Below are 25,968 nucleotides of genomic sequence, written 5' to 3'. Positions count from 1 at the left end.
CATTCCCACCTATCCACTCCACACTCCACACTGACCTATCCCCATCGATGCTCCCCAACCCCCACCCACTTGCATGTACCTATCACCTTCACAGCAAGCTTCCCCCAGCTCCACAACCACCTCCAGTCCAATTACCGGTTTCGCTCTGCTCCAAGTCTCCAGTCTGCTCCAATCCAGCTCTCAGCCATTCTGTACGGATCCAGGCCACAATCTGCTGCCATCCAGGCCTCAGCCATTTTGTCCTGACACAGGCCTCTAATCCGCCCCCATCCAGGCCTCAGCCATTCTGTACTGACACAGGCCTCTAATACGCCCCCATCCAGGCCTCAGCCATTCTGTACTGATACAGGCCCCAAACCTGCCCCATCCAGCTCTCAGCCATTCTGTACTGACACAGGCCTCTAATCCTGCCTCATCCAGCTCTCAGCAATTCTGTACTGACACAGGCCTCTAATCCGCCCCTATCCAGCTCTCAGACATTCGAGAATGTTGCAGCTCTCTATCGGCTCCTCTGCAGCTGTCAGCTGCTCTGCACTGATCCAGGCCTCTGTTCTTTCTCACAACTGCTCCACACTAATCCAGGCCTCCAGCCCACTCTGTTCTGCCTCTCAGCCTCACCACACCACACTTGGCCTCCAGTCCACTGTGTGCTAGCTCACAGCTGCCCCGCACTGATCCAGGTCTTCAGCCCACTTTGTTCTGCAGCACAGCTGCCCCGCACTAATCCATTTATCCTAATTTAATTTAGTCCCATTTGCCAACACTTGACCCTTATCCCTCTGACCCCTTCCTATCCAAATAGCCATTCAGATGCCTTTCGCATGTTGTAATTGTACCAACCTCCATCACTTCATCTGGCAGCTCATTGCGTCCACGCAGCACCCTCTGTGTGAAATAGTTGCCCCCAGATCCCTTTGAAGTCTTTCTCTTCTCACCCTAAACATATGCCCTCGAAATTTGGAATCGTTTACCCCAGGGAAAGCAGCAGGTAAATCAGACACGGAAGAAAAGGACGATTACATTCGACTCACAGGCCAGTTTATTTTAGACAGAGGGCGGTGAGTGCTCAGAATGTGCAGCCAGACGAGGTGGTGGTCTCAGTTTGGTGTCTCATCCAACATAATGTTGAGAAATATGTTTCCCCGGCACCCTTAACCTTGTATGTGATTTCAACCTGAAGTCACTAATCTGGTTGAAGAGAGATTTGCAAAGCTGCAGCTAAACATTGTAGAAAGTCGAGGTAAATTGTTTTTAAAAAATGCTTTTAGTTTCACAATCAAAGATTGTAAGTTGCTTTTACTGGCGTTGACATCAAATTCGGACGAGTGTTTGAAAACAAAGTTGGAAGTTTCCCTCCTGTTTTTCGGCGAATCAGGAGGCAGCCTGAAGGAAACAGGGGCGGGGCGCGTCCTTTGAAGGGCTCCATGCAGATAAGCAGTGCAGGGGCAGCCGTGGGTGGTATTTGAGTAAAACGGGAGTCCTGGAGAGATTCGGTGATCCATTTGAAGAATGAAGCTGATCGACAGGCAGGGCAGGTTGAGTAAGTGAATGTTCGATGTTGCAAAAGTGAGTGAGTGTGAGAGTGAGAGGGAGCGGCTGTTGTGGGGTGTGAGCGAGTGTGAGTGCTGAGCATACTTACCTGGCAGGGGAGATACCATGATCAATGCGGTGGCGCTCCCAGGATGAGGCTATCCCATTGCACTTTGGGTGTGCTGACGCCTGCGATGTCCCCACATGCGGGATACTCGACTGCAAAATTTGTGGTAGTGGGGGACTGCGTTCGCGCTCTCCCCTGATTTACAAGCCAATGACAGAATCTGAGTTGCACGTTTTCTGTAGGCAGTGCTGTTATACTGCAACTTTGCCTTCTTGCTGCTACGTAAGCGCCCAAGTTTGCTCGGGCAGTCTTTGGTATACCTTTCTTCCCTCTCCAAGCAAGAGCAGTCCTAACTTTAAAACCGTTAAGCCCACCAAATCTCTGCTGCATATGCGACCATTTCCCTCTATTTCCTCACGAGATCTCTCAACATGCTGCTTAAACACCTTCCCTCTTAACTGCTCTCAGTCACCATCTGCTCCATGTCTTACCACCATTTGCTTCTCCGCCAACCTATCAAGCAAGGGCATCAACACCCTGAGCTACAAAGTGCACAATCCAGCCCACCTCACGCCTGGGGGGAGCAATGCCTCATCTTCCACCTTCGGACCTTCCAACCATACAGCATCAATGTTGACTTCACCCGTTTCCTCAATTTCCACGCCTCACCTCATCTCAGACCCCACCCTCCACTTGACTTGTCCCACCTGTCCATTTTCATTCCCACCTATCCACTCCACACTCCACACTGACCTATCCCCATCGATGCTCCCCAACCCCCACCCACTTGCATGTACCTATCACCTTCACAGCAAGCTTCCCCCAGCTCCACAACCACCTCCAGTCCAATTACCGCTTTCGCTCTGCTCCAAGTCTCCAGTCTGCTCCAATCCAGCTCTCAGCCATTCTGTACGGATCCAGGCCACAATCTGCTGCCATCCAGGCCTCAGCCATCTTGTCCTGACACAGGCCTCTAATCCGCCCCCATCCAGGCCTCAGCCATTCTGTACTGACACAGGCCTCTAATCCTGCTCCATCCAGCTCTCAGCCTTTCTGTACTGACACAGGCCTCTAATATGCCCCCATCCAGCTCTCAGCCATTCTGTACTGATACAGGTCTCTAATCCTGCCCCATCCAGCTCTCAGCCTTTCTGTACTGACACAGGCCTCTAATCCTGCCACATCCAGCTCTCAGTCATTCTGTACTGATACAGGCCTCTAATCCTGCCCCATCCAGCTCTCAGCCTTTCTGTACTGACGCAGGCCTCTAATCCGCCCCCATCCAGCTCTCAGCCATTCTGTACTGATACAGGCCTCTAATCCTGCTCCATCCAGCTCTCAGTCATTCTGTACTGATACAGGCCCCAAACCTGCCCCATCCAGCTCTCAGCCATTCTGTACTGACACAGGCCTCTAATCCTGCCTCATCCAGCTCTCAGCAATTCTGTACTGACACAGGCCTCTAATCCGCCCCTATCCAGCTCTCAGACATTCGAGAATGTTGCAGCTCTCTATCGGCTCCTCTGCAGCTGTCAGCTGCTCTGCACTGATCCAGGCCTCTGTTCTTTCTCACAACTGCTCCACACTAATCCAGGCCTCCAGCCCACTCTGTTCTGCCTCTCAGCCTCACCACACCACACTTGGCCTCCAGTCCACTGTGTGCTAGCTCACAGCTGCCCCGCACTGATCCAGGTCTTCAGCCCACTTTGTTCTGCAGCACAGCTGCCCCGCACTAATCCATTTATCCTAATTTAATTTAGTCCCATTTGCCAACACTTGACCCTTATCCCTCTGACCCCTTCCTATCCAAATAGCCATTCAGATGCCTTTCGCATGTTGTAATTGTACCAACCTCCATCACTTCATCTGGCAGCTCATTGCGTCCACGCAGCACCCTCTGTGTGAAATAGTTGCCCCCAGATCCCTTTGAAGTCTTTCTCTTCTCACCCTAAACATATGCCCTCGAAATTTGGAATCGTTTACCCCAGGGAAAGCAGCAGGTAAATCAGACACGGAAGAAAAGGACGATTACATTCGACTCACAGGCCAGTTTATTTTAGACAGAGGGCGGTGAGTGCTCAGAATGTGCAGCCAGACGAGGTGGTGGTCTCAGTTTGGTGTCTCATCCAACATAATGTTGAGAAATATGTTTCCCCGGCACCCTTAACCTTGTATGTGATTTCAACCTGAAGTCACTAATCTGGTTGAAGAGAGATTTGCAAAGCTGCAGCTAAACATTGTAGAAAGTCGAGGTAAATTGTTTTTAAAAAATGCTTTTAGTTTCACAATCAAAGATTGTAAGTTGCTTTTACTGGCGTTGACATCAAATTCGGACGAGTGTTTGAAAACAAAGTTGGAAGTTTCCCTCCTGTTTTTCGGCGAATCAGGAGGCAGCCTGAAGGAAACAGGGGCGGGGCGCGTCCTTTGAAGGGCTCCATGCAGATAAGCAGTGCAGGGGCAGCCGTGGGTGGTATTTGAGTAAAACGGGAGTCCTGGAGAGATTCGGTGATCCATTTGAAGAATGAAGCTGATCGACAGGCAGGGCAGGTTGAGTAAGTGAATGTTCGATGTTGCAAAAGTGAGTGAGTGTGAGAGTGAGAGGGAGCGGCTGTTGTGGGGTGTGAGCGAGTGTGAGTGCTGAGCATACTTACCTGGCAGGGGAGATACCATGATCAATGCGGTGGCGCTCCCAGGATGAGGCTATCCCATTGCACTTTGGGTGTGCTGACGCCTGCGATGTCCCCACATGCGGGATACTCGACTGCAAAATTTGTGGTAGTGGGGGACTGCGTTCGCGCTCTCCCCTGATTTACAAGCCAATGACAGAATCTGAGTTGCACGTTTTCTGTAGGCAGTGCTGTTATACTGCAACTTTGCCTTCTTGCTGCTACGTAAGCACCCAAGTTTGCTCGGGCAGTCTTTGGTATACCTTTCTTCCCTCTCCAAGCAGGAGCAGTCCTAACTTTAAAACCGTTAAGCCCACCAAATCTCTGCTGCATATGCGACCATTTCCCTCTATTTCCTCACGAGATCTCTCAACATGCTGCTTAAACACCTTCCCTCTTAACTGCTCTCAGTCACCATCTGCTCCATGTCTTACCACCATTTGCTTCTCCGCCAACCTATCAAGCAAGGGCATCAACACCCTGAGCTACAAAGTGCACAATCCAGCCCACCTCACGCCTGGGGGGAGCAATGCCTCATCTTCCACCTTCGGACCTTCCAACCATACAGCATCAATGTTGACTTCACCCGTTTCCTCAATTTCCACGCCTCACCTCATCTCAGACCCCACCCTCCACTTGACTTGTCCCACCTGTCCATTTTCATTCCCACCTATCCACTCCACACTCCACACTGACCTATCCCCATCGATGCTCCCCAACCCCCACCCACTTGCATGTACCTATCACCTTCACAGCAAGCTTCCCCCAGCTCCACAACCACCTCCAGTCCAATTACCGCTTTCGCTCTGCTCCAAGTCTCCAGTCTGCTCCAATCCAGCTCTCAGCCATTCTGTACGGATCCAGGCCACAATCTGCTGCCATCCAGGCCTCAGCCATCTTGTCCTGACACAGGCCTCTAATCCGCCCCCATCCAGGCCTCAGCCATTCTGTACTGACACAGGCCTCTAATCCTGCCCCATCCAGCTCTCAGCCTTTCTGTACTGACACAGGCCTCTAATATGCCCCCATCCAGCTCTCAGCCATTCTGTACTGATACAGGTCTCTAATCCTGCCCCATCCAGCTCTCAGCCTTTCTGTACTGACACAGGCCTCTAATCCTGCCACATCCAGCTCTCAGTCATTCTGTACTGATACAGGCCTCTAATCCTGCCCCATCCAGCTCTCAGCCTTTCTGTACTGACGCAGGCCTCTAATCCGCCCCCATCCAGCTCTCAGCCATTCTGTACTGATACAGGCCTCTAATCCTGCTCCATCCAGCTCTCAGTCATTCTGTACTGATACAGGCCCCAAACCTGCCCCATCCAGCTCTCAGCCATTCTGTACTGACACAGGCCTCTAATCCTGCCTCATCCAGCTCTCAGCAATTCTGTACTGACACAGGCCTCTAATCCGCCCCTATCCAGCTCTCAGACATTCGAGAATGTTGCAGCTCTCTATCGGCTCCTCTGCAGCTGTCAGCTGCTCTGCACTGATCCAGGCCTCTGTTCTTTCTCACAACTGCTCCACACTAATCCAGGCCTCCAGCCCACTCTGTTCTGCCTCTCAGCCTCACCACACCACACTTGGCCTCCAGTCCACTGTGTGCTAGCTCACAGCTGCCCCGCACTGATCCAGGTCTTCAGCCCACTTTGTTCTGCAGCACAGCTGCCCCGCACTAATCCATTTATCCTAATTTAATTTAGTCCCATTTGCCAACACTTGACCCTTATCCCTCTGACCCCTTCCTATCCAAATAGCCATTCAGATGCCTTTCGCATGTTGTAATTGTACCAACCTCCATCACTTCATCTGGCAGCTCATTGCGTCCACGCAGCACCCTCTGTGTGAAATAGTTGCCCCCAGATCCCTTTGAAGTCTTTCTCTTCTCACCCTAAACATATGCCCTCGAAATTTGGAATCGTTTACCCCAGGGAAAGCAGCAGGTAAATCAGACACGGAAGAAAAGGACGATTACATTCGACTCACAGGCCAGTTTATTTTAGACAGAGGGCGGTGAGTGCTCAGAATGTGCAGCCAGACGAGGTGGTGGTCTCAGTTTGGTGTCTCATCCAACATAATGTTGAGAAATATGTTTCCCCGGCACCCTTAACCTTGTATGTGATTTCAACCTGAAGTCACTAATCTGGTTGAAGAGAGATTTGCAAAGCTGCAGCTAAACATTGTAGAAAGTCGAGGTAAATTGTTTTTAAAAAATGCTTTTAGTTTCACAATCAAAGATTGTAAGTTGCTTTTACTGGCGTTGACATCAAATTCGGACGAGTGTTTGAAAACAAAGTTGGAAGTTTCCCTCCTGTTTTTCGGCGAATCAGGAGGCAGCCTGAAGGAAACAGGGGCGGGGCGCGTCCTTTGAAGGGCTCCATGCAGATAAGCAGTGCAGGGGCAGCCGTGGGTGGTATTTGAGTAAAACGGGAGTCCTGGAGAGATTCGGTGATCCATTTGAAGAATGAAGCTGATCGACAGGCAGGGCAGGTTGAGTAAGTGAATGTTCGATGTTGCAAAAGTGAGTGAGTGTGAGAGTGAGAGGGAGCGGCTGTTGTGGGGTGTGAGCGAGTGTGAGTGCTGAGCATACTTACCTGGCAGGGGAGATACCATGATCAATGCGGTGGCGCTCCCAGGATGAGGCTATCCCATTGCACTTTGGGTGTGCTGACGCCTGCGATGTCCCCACATGCGGGATACTCGACTGCAAAATTTGTGGTAGTGGGGGACTGCGTTCGCGCTCTCCCCTGATTTACAAGCCAATGACAGAATCTGAGTTGCACGTTTTCTGTAGGCAGTGCTGTTATACTGCAACTTTGCCTTCTTGCTGCTACGTAAGCACCCAAGTTTGCTCGGGCAGTCTTTGGTATACCTTTCTTCCCTCTCCAAGCAGGAGCAGTCCTAACTTTAAAACCGTTAAGCCCACCAAATCTCTGCTGCATATGCGACCATTTCCCTCTATTTCCTCACTAGATCTCTCAACATGCTGCTTAAACACCTTCCCTCTTAACTGCTCTCAGTCACCATCTGCTCCATGTCTTACCACCATTTGCTTCTCCGCCAACCTATCAAGCAAGGGCATCAACACCCTGAGCTACAAAGTGCACAATCCAGCCCACCTCACGCCTGGGGGGAGCAATGCCTCATCTTCCACCTTCGGACCTTCCAACCATACAGCATCAATGTTGACTTCACCCGTTTCCTCAATTTCCACGCCTCACCTCATCTCAGACCCCACCCTCCACTTGACTTGTCCCACCTGTCCATTTTCATTCCCACCTATCCACTCCACACTCCACACTGACCTATCCCCATCGATGCTCCCCAACCCCCACCCACTTGCATGTACCTATCACCTTCACAGCAAGCTTCCCCCAGCTCCACAACCACCTCCAGTCCAATTACCGGTTTCGCTCTGCTCCAAGTCTCCAGTCTGCTCCAATCCAGCTCTCAGCCATTCTGTACGGATCCAGGCCACAATCTGCTGCCATCCAGGCCTCAGCCATCTTGTCCTGACACAGGCCTCTAATCCGCCCCCATCCAGGCCTCAGCCATTCTGTACTGACACAGGCCTCTAATCCTGCCCCATCCAGCTCTCAGCCTTTCTGTACTGACACAGGCCTCTAATATGCCCCCATCCAGCTCTCAGCCATTCTGTACTGATACAGGTCTCTAATCCTGCCCCATCCAGCTCTCAGCCTTTCTGTACTGACACAGGCCTCTAATCCTGCCACATCCAGCTCTCAGTCATTCTGTACTGATACAGGCCTCTAATCCTGCCCCATCCAGCTCTCAGCCTTTCTGTACTGACACAGGCCTCTAATCCGCCCCCATCCAGCTCTCAGCCATTCTGTACTGATACAGGCCTCTAATCCTGCTCCATCCAGCTCTCAGTCATTCTGTACTGATACAGGCCCCAAACCTGCCCCATCCAGCTCTCAGCCATTCTGTACTGACACAGGCCTCTAATCCTGCCTCATCCAGCTCTCAGCAATTCTGTACTGACACAGGCCTCTAATCCGCCCCTATCCAGCTCTCAGACATTCGAGAATGTTGCAGCTCTCTATCGGCTCCTCTGCAGCTGTCAGCTGCTCTGCACTGATCCAGGCCTCTGTTCTTTCTCACAACTGCTCCACACTAATCCAGGCCTCCAGCCCACTCTGTTCTGCCTCTCAGCCTCACCACACCACACTTGGCCTCCAGTCCACTGTGTGCTAGCTCACAGCTGCCCCGCACTGATCCAGGTCTTCAGCCCACTTTGTTCTGCAGCACAGCTGCCCCGCACTAATCCATTTATCCTAATTTAATTTAGTCCCATTTGCCAACACTTGACCCTTATCCCTCTGACCCCTTCCTATCCAAATAGCCATTCAGATGCCTTTCGCATGTTGTAATTGTACCAACCTCCATCACTTCATCTGGCAGCTCATTGCGTCCACGCAGCACCCTCTGTGTGAAATAGTTGCCCCCAGATCCCTTTGAAGTCTTTCTCTTCTCACCCTAAACATATGCCCTCGAAATTTGGAATCGTTTACCCCAGGGAAAGCAGCAGGTAAATCAGACACGGAAGAAAAGGACGATTACATTCGACTCACAGGCCAGTTTATTTTAGACAGAGGGCGGTGAGTGCTCAGAATGTGCAGCCAGACGAGGTGGTGGTCTCAGTTTGGTGTCTCATCCAACATAATGTTGAGAAATATGTTTCCCCGGCACCCTTAACCTTGTATGTGATTTCAACCTGAAGTCACTAATCTGGTTGAAGAGAGATTTGCAAAGCTGCAGCTAAACATTGTAGAAAGTCGAGGTAAATTGTTTTTAAAAAATGCTTTTAGTTTCACAATCAAAGATTGTAAGTTGCTTTTACTGGCGTTGACATCAAATTCGGACGAGTGTTTGAAAACAAAGTTGGAAGTTTCCCTCCTGTTTTTCGGCGAATCAGGAGGCAGCCTGAAGGAAACAGGGGCGGGGCGCGTCCTTTGAAGGGCTACATGCAGATAAGCAGTGCAGGGGCAGCCGTGGGTGGTATTTGAGTAAAACGGGAGTCCTGGAGAGATTCGGTGATCCATTTGAAGAATGAAGCTGATCGACAGGCAGGGCAGGTTGAGTAAGTGAATGTTCGATGTTGCAAAAGTGAGTGAGTGTGAGAGTGAGAGGGAGCGGCTGTTGTGGGGTGTGAGCGAGTGTGAGTGCTGAGCATACTTACCTGGCAGGGGAGATACCATGATCAATGCGGTGGCGCTCCCAGGATGAGGCTATCCCATTGCACTTTGGGTGTGCTGACGCCTGCGATGTCCCCACATGCGGGATACTCGACTGCAAAATTTGTGGTAGTGGGGGACTGCGTTCGCGCTCTCCCCTGATTTACAAGCCAATGACAGAATCTGAGTTGCACGTTTTCTGTAGGCAGTGCTGTTATACTGCAACTTTGCCTTCTTGCTGCTACGTAAGCACCCAAGTTTGCTCGGGCAGTCTTTGGTATACCTTTCTTCCCTCTCCAAGCAAGAGCAGTCCTAACTTTAAAACCGTTAAGCCCACCAAATCTCTGCTGCATATGCGACCATTTCCCTCTATTTCCTCACGAGATCTCTCAACATGCTGCTTAAACACCTTCCCTCTTAACTGCTCTCAGTCACCATCTGCTCCATGTCTTACCACCATTTGCTTCTCCGCCAACCTATCAAGCAAGGGCATCAACACCCTGAGCTACAAAGTGCACAATCCAGCCCACCTCACGCCTGGGGGGAGCAATGCCTCATCTTCCACCTTCGGACCTTCCAACCATACAGCATCAATGTTGACTTCACCCGTTTCCTCAATTTCCACGCCTCACCTCATCTCAGACCCCACCCTCCACTTGACTTGTCCCACCTGTCCATTTTCATTCCCACCTATCCACTCCACACTCCACACTGACCTATCCCCATCGATGCTCCCCAACCCCCACCCACTTGCATGTACCTATCACCTTCACAGCAAGCTTCCCCCAGCTCCACAACCACCTCCAGTCCAATTACCGGTTTCGCTCTGCTCCAAGTCTCCAGTCTGCTCCAATCCAGCTCTCAGCCATTCTGTACGGATCCAGGCCACAATCTGCTGCCATCCAGGCCTCAGCCATCTTGTCCTGACACAGGCCTCTAATCCGCCCCCATCCAGGCCTCAGCCATTCTGTACTGACACAGGCCTCTAATCCTGCCCCATCCAGCTCTCAGCCTTTCTGTACTGACACAGGCCTCTAATATGCCCCCATCCAGCTCTCAGCCATTCTGTACTGATACAGGTCTCTAATCCTGCCCCATCCAGCTCTCAGCCTTTCTGTACTGACACAGGCCTCTAATCCTGCCACATCCAGCTCTCAGTCATTCTGTACTGATACAGGCCTCTAATCCTGCCCCATCCAGCTCTCAGCCTTTCTGTACTGACACAGGCCTCTAATCCGCCCCCATCCAGCTCTCAGCCATTCTGTACTGATACAGGCCTCTAATCCTGCTCCATCCAGCTCTCAGTCATTCTGTACTGATACAGGCCCCAAACCTGCCCCATCCAGCTCTCAGCCATTCTGTACTGACACAGGCCTCTAATCCTGCCTCATCCAGCTCTCAGCAATTCTGTACTGACACAGGCCTCTAATCCGCCCCTATCCAGCTCTCAGACATTCGAGAATGTTGCAGCTCTCTATCGGCTCCTCTGCAGCTGTCAGCTGCTCTGCACTGATCCAGGCCTCTGTTCTTTCTCACAACTGCTCCACACTAATCCAGGCCTCCAGCCCACTCTGTTCTGCCTCTCAGCCTCACCACACCACACTTGGCCTCCAGTCCACTGTGTGCTAGCTCACAGCTGCCCCGCACTGATCCAGGTCTTCAGCCCACTTTGTTCTGCAGCACAGCTGCCCCGCACTAATCCATTTATCCTAATTTAATTTAGTCCCATTTGCCAACACTTGACCCTTATCCCTCTGACCCCTTCCTATCCAAATAGCCATTCAGATGCCTTTCGCATGTTGTAATTGTACCAACCTCCATCACTTCATCTGGCAGCTCATTGCGTCCACGCAGCACCCTCTGTGTGAAATAGTTGCCCCCAGATCCCTTTGAAGTCTTTCTCTTCTCACCCTAAACATATGCCCTCGAAATTTGGAATCGTTTACCCCAGGGAAAGCAGCAGGTAAATCAGACACGGAAGAAAAGGACGATTACATTCGACTCACAGGCCAGTTTATTTTAGACAGAGGGCGGTGAGTGCTCAGAATGTGCAGCCAGACGAGGTGGTGGTCTCAGTTTGGTGTCTCATCCAACATAATGTTGAGAAATATGTTTCCCCGGCACCCTTAACCTTGTATGTGATTTCAACCTGAAGTCACTAATCTGGTTGAAGAGAGATTTGCAAAGCTGCAGCTAAACATTGTAGAAAGTCGAGGTAAATTGTTTTTAAAAAATGCTTTTAGTTTCACAATCAAAGATTGTAAGTTGCTTTTACTGGCGTTGACATCAAATTCGGACGAGTGTTTGAAAACAAAGTTGGAAGTTTCCCTCCTGTTTTTCGGCGAATCAGGAGGCAGCCTGAAGGAAACAGGGGCGGGGCGCGTCCTTTGAAGGGCTCCATGCAGATAAGCAGTGCAGGGGCAGCCGTGGGTGGTATTTGAGTAAAACGGGAGTCCTGGAGAGATTCGGTGATCCATTTGAAGAATGAAGCTGATCGACAGGCAGGGCAGGTTGAGTAAGTGAATGTTCGATGTTGCAAAAGTGAGTGAGTGTGAGAGTGAGAGGGAGCGGCTGTTGTGGGGTGTGAGCGAGTGTGAGTGCTGAGCATACTTACCTGGCAGGGGAGATACCATGATCAATGCGGTGGCGCTCCCAGGATGAGGCTATCCCATTGCACTTTGGGTGTGCTGACGCCTGCGATGTCCCCACATGCGGGATACTCGACTGCAAAATTTGTGGTAGTGGGGGACTGCGTTCGCGCTTTTCTCTGATTTACAAGCCAATGACAGAATCTGAGTTGCACGTTTTCTGTAGGCAGTGCTGTTATACTGCAACTTTGCCTTCTTGCTGCTACGTAAGCACCCAAGTTTGCTCGGGCAGTCTTTGGTATACCTTTCTTCCCTCTCCAAGCAGGAGCAGTCCTAACTTTAAAACCGTTAAGCCCACCAAATCTCTGCTGCATATGCGACCATTTCCCTCTATTTCCTCACTATATCTCTCAACATGCTGCTTAAACACCTTCCCTCTTAACTGCTCTCAGTCACCATCTGCTCCATGTCTTACCACCATTTGCTTCTCCGCCAACCTATCAAGCAAGGGCATCAACACCCTGAGCTACAAAGTGCACAATCCAGCCCACCTCACGCCTGGGGGGAGCAATGCCTCATCTTCCACCTTCGGACCTTCCAACCATACAGCATCAATGTTGACTTCACCCGTTTCCTCAATTTCCACGCCTCACCTCATCTCAGACCCCACCCTCCACTTGACTTGTCCCACCTGTCCATTTTCATTCCCACCTATCCACTCCACACTCCACACTGACCTATCCCCATCGATGCTCCCCAACCCCCACCCACTTGCATGTACCTATCACCTTCACAGCAAGCTTCCCCCAGCTCCACAACCACCTCCAGTCCAATTACCGCTTTCGCTCTGCTCCAAGTCTCCAGTCTGCTCCAATCCAGCTCTCAGCCATTCTGTACGGATCCAGGCCACAATCTGCTGCCATCCAGGCCTCAGCCATCTTGTCCTGACACAGGCCTCTAATCCGCCCCCATCCAGGCCTCAGCCATTCTGTACTGACACAGGCCTCTAATCCTGCCCCATCCAGCTCTCAGCCTTTCTGTACTGACACAGGCCTCTAATATGCCCCCATCCAGCTCTCAGCCATTCTGTACTGATACAGGTCTCTAATCCTGCCCCATCCAGCTCTCAGCCTTTCTGTACTGACACAGGCCTCTAATCCTGCCACATCCAGCTCTCAGTCATTCTGTACTGATACAGGCCTCTAATCCTGCCCCATCCAGCTCTCAGCCTTTCTGTACTGACACAGGCCTCTAATCCGCCCCCATCCAGCTCTCAGCCATTCTGTACTGATACAGGCCTCTAATCCTGCTCCATCCAGCTCTCAGTCATTCTGTACTGATACAGGCCCCAAACCTGCCCCATCCAGCTCTCAGCCATTCTGTACTGACACAGGCCTCTAATCCTGCCTCATCCAGCTCTCAGCAATTCTGTACTGACACAGGCCTCTAATCCGCCCCTATCCAGCTCTCAGACATTCGAGAATGTTGCAGCTCTCTATCGGCTCCTCTGCAGCTGTCAGCTGCTCTGCACTGATCCAGGCCTCTGTTCTTTCTCACAACTGCTCCACACTAATCCAGGCCTCCAGCCCACTCTGTTCTGCCTCTCAGCCTCACCACACCACACTTGGCCTCCAGTCCACTGTGTGCTAGCTCACAGCTGCCCCGCACTGATCCAGGTCTTCAGCCCACTTTGTTCTGCAGCACAGCTGCCCCGCACTAATCCATTTATCCTAATTTAATTTTGTCCCATTTGCCAACACTTGACCCTTATCCCTCTGACCCCTTCCTATCCAAATAGCCATTCAGATGCCTTTCGCATGTTGTAATTGTACCAACCTCCATCACTTCATCTGGCAGCTCATTGCGTCCACGCAGCACCCTCTGTGTGAAATAGTTGCCCCCAGATCCCTTTGAAGTCTTTCTCTTCTCACCCTAAACATATGCCCTCGAAATTTGGAATCGTTTACCCCAGGGAAAGCAGCAGGTAAATCAGACACGGAAGAAAAGGACGATTACATTCGACTCACAGGCCAGTTTATTTTAGACAGAGGGCGGTGAGTGCTCAGAATGTGCAGCCAGACGAGGTGGTGGTCTCAGTTTGGTGTCTCATCCAACATAATGTTGAGAAATATGTTTCCCCGGCACCCTTAACCTTGTATGTGATTTCAACCTGAAGTCACTAATCTGGTTGAAGAGAGATTTGCAAAGCTGCAGCTAAACATTGTAGAAAGTCGAGGTAAATTGTTTTTAAAAAATGCTTTTAGTTTCACAATCAAAGATTGTAAGTTGCTTTTACTGGCGTTGACATCAAATTCGGACGAGTGTTTGAAAACAAAGTTGGAAGTTTCCCTCCTGTTTTTCGGCGAATCAGGAGGCAGCCTGAAGGAAACAGGGGCGGGGCGCGTCCTTTGAAGGGCTCCATGCAGATAAGCAGTGCAGGGGCAGCCGTGGGTGGTATTTGAGTAAAACGGGAGTCCTGGAGAGATTCGGTGATCCATTTGAAGAATGAAGCTGATCGACAGGCAGGGCAGGTTGAGTAAGTGAATGTTCGATGTTGCAAAAGTGAGTGAGTGTGAGAGTGAGAGGGAGCGGCTGTTGTGGGGTGTGAGCGAGTGTGAGTGCTGAGCATACTTACCTGGCAGGGGAGATACCATGATCAATGCGGTGGCGCTCCCAGGATGAGGCTATCCCATTGCACTTTGGGTGTGCTGACGCCTGTGGTGTCCCTACATGCGGGATACTCGACTGCAAAATTTGTGGTAGTGGGGGACTGCGTTCGCGCTCTCCCCTGATTTACAAGCCAATGACAGAATCTGAGTTGCACGTTTTCTGTAGGCAGTGCTGTTATACTGCAACTTTGCCTTCTTGCTGCTACGTAAGCACCCAAGTTTGCTCGGGCAGTCTTTGGTATACCTTTCTTCCCTCTCCAAGCAGGAGCAGTCCTAACTTTAAAACCGTTAAGCCCACCAAATCTCTGCTGCATATGCGACCATTTCCCTCTATTTTCTCACGAGATCTCTCAACATGCTGCTTAAACACCTTCCCTCTTAACTGCTCTCAGTCACCATCTGCTCCATGTCTTACCACCATTTGCTTCTCCGCCAACCTATCAAGCAAGGGCATCAACACCCTGAGCTACAAAGTGCACAATCCAGCCCACCTCACGCCTGGGGGGAGCAATGCCTCATCTTCCACCTTCGGACCTTCCAACCATACAGCATCAATGTTGACTTCACCCGTTTCCTCAATTTCCACGCCTCACCTCATCTCAGACCCCACCCTCCACTTGACTTGTCCCACCTGTCCATTTTCATTCCCACCTATCCACTCCACACTCCACACTGACCTATCCCCATCGATGCTCCCCAACCCCCACCCACTTGCATGTACCTATCACCTTCACAGCAAGCTTCCCCCAGCTCCACAACCACCTCCAGTCCAATTACCGGTTTCGCTCTGCTCCAAGTCTCCAGTCTGCTCCAATCCAGCTCTCAGCCATTCTGTACGGATCCAGGCCACAATCTGCTGCCATCCAGGCCTCAGCCATCTTGTCCTGACACAGGCCTCTAATCCGCCCCCATCCAGGCCTCAGCCATTCTGTACTGACACAGGCCTCTAATCCTGCCCCATCCAGCTCTCAGCCTTTCTGTACTGACACAGGCCTCTAATATGCCCCCATCCAGCTCTCAGCCATTCTGTACTGATACAGGTCTCTAATCCTGCCCCATCCAGCTCTCAGCCTTTCTGTACTGACACAGGCCTCTAATCCTGCCACATCCAGCTCTCAGTCATTCTGTACTGATACAGGCCTCTAATCCTGCCCCATCCAGCTCTCAGCCTTTCTGTACTGACACAGGCCTCTAATCCGCCCCCATCCAGCTCTCAGCCATTCTGTACTGATACAGGCCTCTAATCCTGCTCCATCCAGCTCTCAGTCATTCTGTACTGATACAGGCCCCAAACCTGCCCCATCCAGCTCTCAGCCATTCTGTACTGACACAGGCCTCTAATCCTGCCTCATCCAGCTCTCAGCAATTCTGTACTGACACAGGCCTCTAATCCGCCCCTATCCAGCTCTCAGACATTCGAGAATGTTGCAGCTCTCTATCGGCTCCTCTGCAGCTGTCAGCTGCTCTGCACTGATCCAGGCCTCTGTTCTTTCTCACAACTGCTCCACACTAATCCAGGCCTCCAGCCCACTCTGTTCTGCCTCTCAGCCTCACCACACCACACTTGGCCTCCAGTCCACTGTGTGCTAGCTCACAGCTGCCCCGCACTGATCCAGGTCTTCAGCCCACTTTGTTCTGCAGCACAGCTGCCCCGCACTAATCCATTTATCCTAATTTAATTTTGTCCCATTTGCCAACACTTGACCCTTATCCCTCTGACCCCTTCCTATCCAAATAGCCATTCAGATGCCTTTCGCATGTTGTAATTGTACCAACCTCCATCACTTCATCTGGCAGCTCATTGCGTCCACGCAGCACCCTCTGTGTGAAATAGTTGCCCCCAGATCCCTTTGAAGTCTTTCTCTTCTCACCCTAAACATATGCCCTCGAAATTTGGAATCGTTTACCCCAGGGAAAGCAGCAGGTAAATCAGACACGGAAGAAAAGGACGATTACATTCGACTCACAGGCCAGTTTATTTTAGACAGAGGGCGGTGAGTGCTCAGAATGTGCAGCCAGACGAGGTGGTGGTCTCAGTTTGGTGTCTCATCCAACATAATGTTGAGAAATATGTTTCCCCGGCACCCTTAACCTTGTATGTGATTTCAACCTGAAGTCACTAATCTGGTTGAAGAGAGATTTGCAAAGCTGCAGCTAAACATTGTAGAAAGTCGAGGTAAATTGTTTTTAAAAAATGCTTTTAGTTTCACAATCAAAGATTGTAAGTTGCTTTTACTGGCGTTGACATCAAATTCGGACGAGTGTTTGAAAACAAAGTTGGAAGTTTCCCTCCTGTTTTTCGGCGAATCAGGAGGCAGCCTGAAGGAAACAGGGGCGGGGCGCGTCCTTTGAAGGGCTCCATGCAGATAAGCAGTGCAGGGGCAGCCGTGGGTGGTATTTGAGTAAAACGGGAGTCCTGGAGAGATTCGGTGATCCATTTGAAGAATGAAGCTGATCGACAGGCAGGGCAGGTTGAGTAAGTGAATGTTCGATGTTGCAAAAGTGAGTGAGTGTGAGAGTGAGAGGGAGCGGCTGTTGTGGGGTGTGAGCGAGTGTGAGTGCTGAGCATACTTACCTGGCAGGGGAGATACCATGATCAATGCGGTGGCGCTCCCAGGATGAGGCTATCCCATTGCACTTTGGGTGTGCTGACGCCTGCGATGTCCCCACATGCGGGATACTCGACTGCAAAATTTGTGGTAGTGGGGGACTGCGTTCGCGCTTTTCTCTGATTTACAAGCCAATGACAGAATCTGAGTTGCACGTTTTCTGTAGGCAGTGCTGTTATACTGCAACTTTGCCTTCTTGCTGCTACGTAAGCACCCAAGTTTGCTCGGGCAGTCTTTGGTATACCTTTCTTCCCTCTCCAAGCAGGAGCAGTCCTAACTTTAAAACCGTTAAGCCCACCAAATCTCTGCTGCATATGCGACCATTTCCCTCTATTTCCTCACTATATCTCTCAACATGCTGCTTAAACACCTTCCCTCTTAACTGCTCTCAGTCACCATCTGCTCCATGTCTTACCACCATTTGCTTCTCCGCCAACCTATCAAGCAAGGGCATCAACACCCTGAGCTACAAAGTGCACAATCCAGCCCACCTCACGCCTGGGGGGAGCAATGCCTCATCTTCCACCTTCGGACCTTCCAACCATACAGCATCAACGTTGACTTCACCCGTTTCCTCAATTTCCACGCCTCACCTCATCTCAGACCCCACCCTCCACTTGACTTGTCCCACCTGTCCATTTTCATTCCCACCTATCCACTCCACACTCCACACTGACCTATCCCCATCGATGCTCTCCAACCCCCACCCACTTGCATGTACCTATCACCTTCACAGCAAGCTTCCCCCAGCTCCACAACCACCTCCAGTCCAATTACCGCTTTCGCTCTGCTCCAAGTCTCCAGTCTGCTCCAATCCAGCTCTCAGCCATTCTGTACGGATCCAGGCCACAATCTGCTGCCATCCAGGCCTCAGCCATCTTGTCCTGACACAGGCCTCTAATCCGCCCCCATCCAGGCCTCAGCCATTCTGTACTGACACAGGCCTCTAATCCTGCCCCATCCAGCTCTCAGCCTTTCTGTACTGACACAGGCCTCTAATATGCCCCCATCCAGCTCTCAGCCATTCTGTACTGATACAGGTCTCTAATCCTGCCCCATCCAGCTCTCAGCCTTTCTGTACTGACACAGGCCTCTAATCCTGCCACATCCAGCTCTCAGTCATTCTGTACTGATACAGGCCTCTAATCCTGCCCCATCCAGCTCTCAGCCTTTCTGTACTGACACAGGCCTCTAATCCGCCCCCATCCAGCTCTCAGCCATTCTGTACTGATACAGGCCTCTAATCCTGCTCCATCCAGCTCTCAGTCATTCTGTACTGATACAGGCCCCAAACCTGCCCCATCCAGCTCTCAGCCATTCTGTACTGACACAGGCCTCTAATCCTGCCTCATCCAGCTCTCAGCAATTCTGTACTGACACAGGCCTCTAATCCGCCCCTATCCAGCTCTCAGACATTCGAGAATGTTGCAGCTCTCTATCGGCTCCTCTGCAGCTGTCAGCTGCTCTGCACTGATCCAGGCCTCTGTTCTTTCTCACAACTGCTCCACACTAATCCAGGCCTCCAGCCCACTCTGTTCTGCCTCTCAGCCTCACCACACCACACTTGGCCTCCAGTCCACTGTGTGCTAGCTCACAGCTGCCCCGCACTGATCCAGGTCTTCAGCCCACTTTGTTCTGCAGCACAGCTGCCCCGCACTAATCCATTTATCCTAATTTAATTTTGTCCCATTTGCCAACACTTGACCCTTATCCCTCTGACCCCTTCCTATCCAAATAGCCATTCAGATGCCTTTCGCATGTTGTAATTGTACCAACCTCCATCACTTCATCTGGCAGCTCATTGCGTCCACGCAGCACCCTCTGTGTGAAATAGTTGCCCCCAGATCCCTTTGAAGTCTTTCTCTTCTCACCCTAAACATATGCCCTCGAAATTTGGAATCGTTTACCCCAGGGAAAGCAGCAGGTAAATCAGACACGGAAGAAAAGGACGATTACATTCGACTCACAGGCCAGTTTATTTTAGACAGAGGGCGGTGAGTGCTCAGAATGTGCAGCCAGACGAGGTGGTGGTCTCAGTTTGGTGTCTCATCCAACATAATGTTGAGAAATATGTTTCCCCGGCACCCTTAACCTTGTATGTGATTTCAACCTGAAGTCACTAATCTGGTTGAAGAGAGATTTGCAAAGCTGCAGCTAAACATTGTAGAAAGTCGAGGTAAATTGTTTTTAAAAAATGCTTTTAGTTTCACAATCAAAGATTGTAAGTTGCTTTTACTGGCGTTGACATCAAATTCGGACGAGTGTTTGAAAACAAAGTTGGAAGTTTCCCTCCTGTTTTTCGGCGAATCAGGAGGCAGCCTGAAGGAAACAGGGGCGGGGCGCGTCCTTTGAAGGGCTCCATGCAGATAAGCAGTGCAGGGGCAGCCGTGGGTGGTATTTGAGTAAAACGGGAGTCCTGGAGAGATTCGGTGATCCATTTGAAGAATGAAGCTGATCGACAGGCAGGGCAGGTTGAGTAAGTGAATGTTCGATGTTGCAAAAGTGAGTGAGTGTGAGAGTGAGAGGGAGCGGCTGTTGTGGGGTGTGAGCGAGTGTGAGTGCTGAGCATACTTACCTGGCAGGGGAGATACCATGATCAATGCGGTGGCGCTCCCAGGATGAGGCTATCCCATTGCACTTTGGGTGTGCTGACGCCTGCGATGTCCCCACATGCGGGATACTCGACTGCAAAATTTGTGGTAGTGGGGGACTGCGTTCGCGCTCTCCCCTGATTTACAAGCCAATGACAGAATCTGAGTTGCACGTTTTCTGTAGGCAGTGCTGTTATACTGCAACTTTGCCTTCTCGCTGCTACGTAAGCGCCCAAGTTTGCTCGGGCAGTCTTTGGTATACCTTTCTTCCCTCTCCAAGCAAGAGCAGTCCTAACTTTAAAACCGTTAAGCCCACCAAATCTCTGCTGCATATGTGACCATTTCCCTCTATTTCCTCACGAGATCTCTCAACATGCTGCTTAAACACCTTCCCTCTTAACTGCTCTCAGTCACCATCTGCTCCATGTCTTACCACCATTTGCTTCTCCGCCAACCTATCAAGCAAGGGCATCAACACCCTGAGCTACAAAGTGCACAATCCAGCCCACCTCACGCCTGGGGGGAGCAATGCCTCATCTTCCACCTTCGGACCTTCCAACCATACAGCATCAATGTTGACTTCACCCGTTTCCTCAATTTCCACGCCTCACCTCATCTCAGACCCCACCCTCCACTTGACTTGTCCCACCTGTCCATTTTCATTCCCACCTATCCACTCCACACTCCACACTGACCTATCCCCATCGATGCTCCCCAACCCCCACCCACTTGCATGTACCTATCACCTTCACAGCAAGCTTCCCCCAGCTCCACAACCACCTCCAGTCCAATTACCGCTTTCGCTCTGCTCCAAGTCTCCAGTCTGCTCCAATCCAGCTCTCAGCCATTCTGTACGGATCCAGGCCACAATCTGCTGCCATCCAGGCCTCAGCCATCTTGTCCTGACACAGGCCTCTAATCCGCCCCCATCCAGGCCTCAGCCATTCTGTACTGACACAGGCCTCTAATACGCCCGCATCCAGGACTCAGCCATTCTGTACTGACACAGGCCTCTAATCCTGCCCCATCCAGCTCTCAGCCTTTCTGTACTGACACAGGCCTCTAATATGCCCCCATCCAGCTCTCAGCCATTCTGTACTGATACAGGTCTCTAATCCTGCCCCATCCAGCTCTCAGCCTTTCTGTACTGACACAGGCCTCTAATCCTGCCACATCCAGCTCTCAGTCATTCTGTACTGATACAGGCCTCTAATCCTGCCCCATCCAGCTCTCAGCCTTTCTGTACTGACACAGGCCTCTAATCCGCCCCCATCCAGCTCTCAGCCATTCTGTACTGATACAGGCCTCTAATCCTGCTCCATCCAGCTCTCAGTCATTCTGTACTGATACAGGCCCCAAACCTGCCCCATCCAGCTCTCAGCCATTCTGTACTGACACAGGCCTCTAATCCTGCCTCATCCAGCTCTCAGCAATTCTGTACTGACACAGGCCTCTAATCCGCCCCTATCCAGCTCTCAGACATTCGAGAATGTTGCAGCTCTCTATCGGCTCCTCTGCAGCTGTCAGCTGCTCTGCACTGATCCAGGCCTCTGTTCTTTCTCACAACTGCTCCACACTAATCCAGGCCTCCAGCCCACTCTGTTCTGCCTCTCAGCCTCACCACACCACACTTGGCCTCCAGTCCACTGTGTGCTGGCTCACAGCTGCCCCGCACTGATCCAGGTCTTCAGCCCACTTTGTTCTGCAGCACAGCTGCCCCGCACTAATCCATTTATCCTAATTTAATTTAGTCCCATTTGCCAACACTTGGCCCTGATCCCTCTGAACCCTTCCTATCCAAATAGCCATTCAGATGCCTTTCGCATGTTGTAATTGTACCAACCTCCATCACTTCATCTGGCAGCTCATTGCGTCCACGCAGCACCCTCTGTGTGAAATAGTTGCCCCCAGATCCCTTTGAAGTCTTTCTCTTCTCACCCTAAACATATGCCCTCGAAATTTGGAATCGTTTACCCCAGGGAAAGCAGCAGGTAAATCAGACACGGAAGAAAAGGACGATTACATTTGAATCACAGGCCAGTTTATTTTAGACAGAGGGCGGTGAGTGCTCAGAATGTGCAGCCAGACGAGGTGGTGGTCTCAGTTTGGTGTCTCATCCAACATAATGTTGAGAAATATGTTTCCCCGGCACCCTTAACCTTGTATGTGATTTCAACCTGAAGTCACTAATCTGGCCCGCTCCTCCGCCCTTGAGCCCCGCTCCTCCAACCGCCACCAAGACAGAACCCCACTGGTTCTCACCTACCACCCCACCAACCTGCGCATACAACGTATTATCCGCCGCCATTTCCGCCACCTCCAAACGGACCCCACCACCAAGGATATATTTCCCTCCCCTCCCCTATCAGCGTTCCGCAAGGACCACTCCCTTCGTGACTCCCTTGTCAGATCCACACCCCCCACCAACCCAACCTCCACCCCCGGCACCTTCCCCTGCAACCGCAGGAAATGTAAAACTTGCGCCCACACCTCCACACTCACTTCCCTCCAAGGCCCCAAGGGATCCTTCCATATCCGCCACAAGTTCACCTGTACCTCCACACACATCATCTATTGCATCCGCTGCACCCGATGTGGCCTCCTCTATATTGGTGAGACAGGCCGCTTACTTGCGGAACGCTTCAGAGAACACCTCTGGGCCGCCCGAACCAACCAACCCAATCACCCCGTGGCTCAACACTTTAACTCCCCCTCCCACTCCACCGAGGACATGCAGGTCCTTGGACTCCTCCACCGGCAGAACACAACTACACGACGGCTGGAGGAGGAGCGCCTCATCTTCCGCCTGGGAACCCTCCAACCACAAGGTATTAATTCAGATTTCTCCAGCTTCCTCATTTCCCCTCCCCCCACCTTGTCTCAGTCGGTTCCCTCAACTCAGCACCGCCCTCCTAACCTGCAATCCTCTTCCTGACCTCTCCGCCCCCACCCCACTCCGGCCTATCACCCTCACCTTGACCTCCTTCCACCTATCCCACCTCCATCGCCCCTCCCCCTAGTCCCTCCTCCCTACCTTTTATCTCAGCCGGCTTGGCTCTCTCTCTCTTATTCCTGATGAAGGGCTTATGCTCGAAACGTCGAATTCTCTATTCCTGAGATGCTGCCTAACCTGCTGTGCTTTGACCAGCAACACATTTGCAGCTGTGATCTCCAGCATCTGCAGACCTCATTTTTTACTTGAAGAGAGATTTGCAAAGCTGCAGCTAAACATTGTAGAAAGTCGAGGTAAATTGTTTTTAAAAAATGCTTTTAGTTTCACAATCAAAGATTGTAAGTTGCTTTTACTGGCGTTGACATCAAATTCGGACGAGTGTTTGAAAACAAAGTTGGAAGTTTCCCTCCTGTTTTTCGGCGAATCAGGAGGCAGCCTGAAGGAAACAGGGGCGGGGCGCGTCCTTTGAAGGGCTACATGCAGATAAGCAGTGCAGGGGCAGCCGTGGGTGGTATTTGAGTAAAACGGGAGTCCTGGAGAGATTCGGTGATCCATTTGAAGAATGAAGCTGATCGACAGGCAGGGCAGGTTGAGTAAGTGAATGTTCGATGTTGCAAAAGTGAGTGAGTGTGAGAGTGAGAGGGAGCGGCTGTTGTGGGGTGTGAGCGAGTGTGAGTGCTGAGCATACTTACCTGGCAGGGGAGATACCATGATCAATGCGGTGGCGCTCCCAGGATGAGGCTATCCCATTGCACTTTGGGTGTGCTGACGCCTGTGATGTCCCCACATGCGGGATACTCGACTGCAAAATTTGTGGTAGTGGGGGACTGCGTTCGCGCTCTCCCCTGATTTACAAGCCAATGACAGAATCTGAGTTGCACGTTTTCTGTAGGCAGTGCTGTTATACTGCAACTTTGCCTTCTTGCTGCTACGTAAGCACCCAAGTTTGCTCGGGCAGTCTTTGGTATACCTTTCTTCCCTCTCCAAGCAGGAGCAGTCCTAACTTTAAAACCGTTAAGCCCACCAAATCTCTGCTGCATATGCGACCATTTCCCTCTATTTCCTCACGAGATCTCTCAACATGCTGCTTAAACACCTTCCCTCTTAACTGCTCTCAGTCACCATCTGCTCCATGTCTTACCACCATTTGCTTCTCCGCCAACCTATCAAGCAAGGGCATCAACACCCTGAGCTACAAAGTGCACAATCCAGCCCACCTCACGCCTGGGGGGAGCAATGCCTCATCTTCCACCTTCGGACCTTCCAACCATACAGCATCAATGTTGACTTCACCCGTTTCCTCAATTTCCACGCCTCACCTCATCTCAGACCCCACCCTCCACTTGACTTGTCCCACCTGTCCATTTTCATTCCCACCTATCCACTCCACACTCCACACTGACCTATCCCCATCGATGCTCCCCAACCCCCACCCACTTGCATGTACCTATCACCTTCACAGCAAGCTTCCCCCAGCTCCACAACCACCTCCAGTCCAATTACCGCTTTCGCTCTGCTCCAAGTCTCCAGTCTGCTCCAATCCAGCTCTCAGCCATTCTGTACGGATCCAGGCCACAATCTGCTGCCATCCAGGCCTCAGCCATCTTGTCCTGACACAGGCCTCTAATCCGCCCCCATCCAGGCCTCAGCCATTCTGTACTGACACAGGCCTCTAATCCTGCCCCATCCAGCTCTCAGCCTTTCTGTACTGACACAGGCCTCTAATATGCCCCCATCCAGCTCTCAGCCATTCTGTACTGATACAGGTCTCTAATCCTGCCCCATCCAGCTCTCAGCCTTTCTGTACTGACACAGGCCTCTAATCCTGCCACATCCAGCTCTCAGTCATTCTGTACTGATACAGGCCTCTAATCCTGCCCCATCCAGCTCTCAGCCTTTCTGTACTGACACAGGCCTCTAATCCGCCCCCATCCAGCTCTCAGCCATTCTGTACTGATACAGGCCTCTAATCCTGCTCCATCCAGCTCTCAGTCATTCTGTACTGATACAGGCCCCAAACCTGCCCCATCCAGCTCTCAGCCATTCTGTACTGACACAGGCCTCTAATCCTGCCTCATCCAGCTCTCAGCAATTCTGTACTGACACAGGCCTCTAATCCGCCCCTATCCAGCTCTCAGACATTCGAGAATGTTGCAGCTCTCTATCGGCTCCTCTGCAGCTGTCAGCTGCTCTGCACTGATCCAGGCCTCTGTTCTTTCTCACAACTGCTCCACACTAATCCAGGCCTCCAGCCCACTCTGTTCTGCCTCTCAGCCTCACCACACCACACTTGGCCTCCAGTCCACTGTGTGCTAGCTCACAGCTGCCCCGCACTGATCCAGGTCTTCAGCCCACTTTGTTCTGCAGCACAGCTGCCCCGCACTAATCCATTTATCCTAATTTAATTTTGTCCCATTTGCCAACACTTGACCCTTATCCCTCTGACCCCTTCCTATCCAAATAGCCATTCAGATGCCTTTCGCATGTTGTAATTGTACCAACCTCCATCACTTCATCTGGCAGCTCATTGCGTCCACGCAGCACCCTCTGTGTGAAATAGTTGCCCCCAGATCCCTTTGAAGTCTTTCTCTTCTCACCCTAAACATATGCCCTCGAAATTTGGAATCGTTTACCCCAGGGAAAGCAGCAGGTAAATCAGACACGGAAGAAAAGGACGATTACATTCGACTCACAGGCCAGTTTATTTTAGACAGAGGGCGGTGAGTGCTCAGAATGTGCAGCCAGACGAGGTGGTGGTCTCAGTTTGGTGTCTCATCCAACATAATGTTGAGAAATATGTTTCCCCGGCACCCTTAACCTTGTATGTGATTTCAACCTGAAGTCACTAATCTGGTTGAAGAGAGATTTGCAAAGCTGCAGCTAAACATTGTAGAAAGTCGAGGTAAATTGTTTTTAAAAAATGCTTTTAGTTTCACAATCAAAGATTGTAAGTTGCTTTTACTGGCGTTGACATCAAATTCGGACGAGTGTTTGAAAACAAAGTTGGAAGTTTCCCTCCTGTTTTTCGGCGAATCAGGAGGCAGCCTGAAGGAAACAGGGGCGGGGCGCGTCCTTTGAAGGGCTCCATGCAGATAAG

The 25,968-nt window shown here is 51.3% G+C and overlaps 9 non-coding genes across 9 annotated transcripts; all 9 read left to right on the top strand.

Annotated features, from left to right (window-relative positions):
* Positions 1-1,631: 1,631 nt before the first annotated feature.
* Positions 1,632-1,795, top strand: LOC132833054 (U1 spliceosomal RNA). The gene has a single exon (XR_009647046.1). It is a non-coding gene; the product is annotated as a U1 spliceosomal RNA (small nuclear RNA).
* Positions 1,796-4,240: 2,445 nt separating this feature from the next.
* Positions 4,241-4,404, top strand: LOC132833053 (U1 spliceosomal RNA). Its single transcript, XR_009647045.1, has one exon. It is a non-coding gene; the product is annotated as a U1 spliceosomal RNA (small nuclear RNA).
* A 2,445-nt stretch (positions 4,405-6,849) lies between these two features.
* Positions 6,850-7,013, top strand: LOC132833052 (U1 spliceosomal RNA). The gene has a single exon (XR_009647044.1). It is a non-coding gene; the product is annotated as a U1 spliceosomal RNA (small nuclear RNA).
* Positions 7,014-9,458: 2,445 nt separating this feature from the next.
* On the top strand, positions 9,459-9,622 carry LOC132833051 (U1 spliceosomal RNA). The gene has a single exon (XR_009647043.1). It is a non-coding gene; the product is annotated as a U1 spliceosomal RNA (small nuclear RNA).
* A 2,445-nt stretch (positions 9,623-12,067) lies between these two features.
* On the top strand, positions 12,068-12,231 carry LOC132833073 (U1 spliceosomal RNA). Its single transcript, XR_009647064.1, has one exon. It is a non-coding gene; the product is annotated as a U1 spliceosomal RNA (small nuclear RNA).
* A 2,445-nt stretch (positions 12,232-14,676) lies between these two features.
* Positions 14,677-14,840, top strand: LOC132833075 (U1 spliceosomal RNA). The gene has a single exon (XR_009647066.1). It is a non-coding gene; the product is annotated as a U1 spliceosomal RNA (small nuclear RNA).
* Positions 14,841-17,285: 2,445 nt separating this feature from the next.
* LOC132833072 (U1 spliceosomal RNA) lies at positions 17,286-17,449 on the top strand. Its single transcript, XR_009647063.1, has one exon. It is a non-coding gene; the product is annotated as a U1 spliceosomal RNA (small nuclear RNA).
* Positions 17,450-19,894: 2,445 nt separating this feature from the next.
* Positions 19,895-20,058, top strand: LOC132833050 (U1 spliceosomal RNA). The gene has a single exon (XR_009647042.1). It is a non-coding gene; the product is annotated as a U1 spliceosomal RNA (small nuclear RNA).
* A 3,497-nt stretch (positions 20,059-23,555) lies between these two features.
* LOC132833068 (U1 spliceosomal RNA) lies at positions 23,556-23,719 on the top strand. The gene has a single exon (XR_009647059.1). It is a non-coding gene; the product is annotated as a U1 spliceosomal RNA (small nuclear RNA).
* Positions 23,720-25,968: the final 2,249 nt, after the last annotated feature.

The sequence above is a fragment of the Hemiscyllium ocellatum genome, chromosome 35 (assembly GCF_020745735.1).
Source record: "Hemiscyllium ocellatum isolate sHemOce1 chromosome 35, sHemOce1.pat.X.cur, whole genome shotgun sequence".
NCBI classification, from domain to species: domain Eukaryota; kingdom Metazoa; phylum Chordata; class Chondrichthyes; order Orectolobiformes; family Hemiscylliidae; genus Hemiscyllium; species Hemiscyllium ocellatum.
The sequence above is the reverse complement of the archived record's forward strand: the minus strand, read 5'-3'. Positions and strand labels throughout refer to the sequence as shown.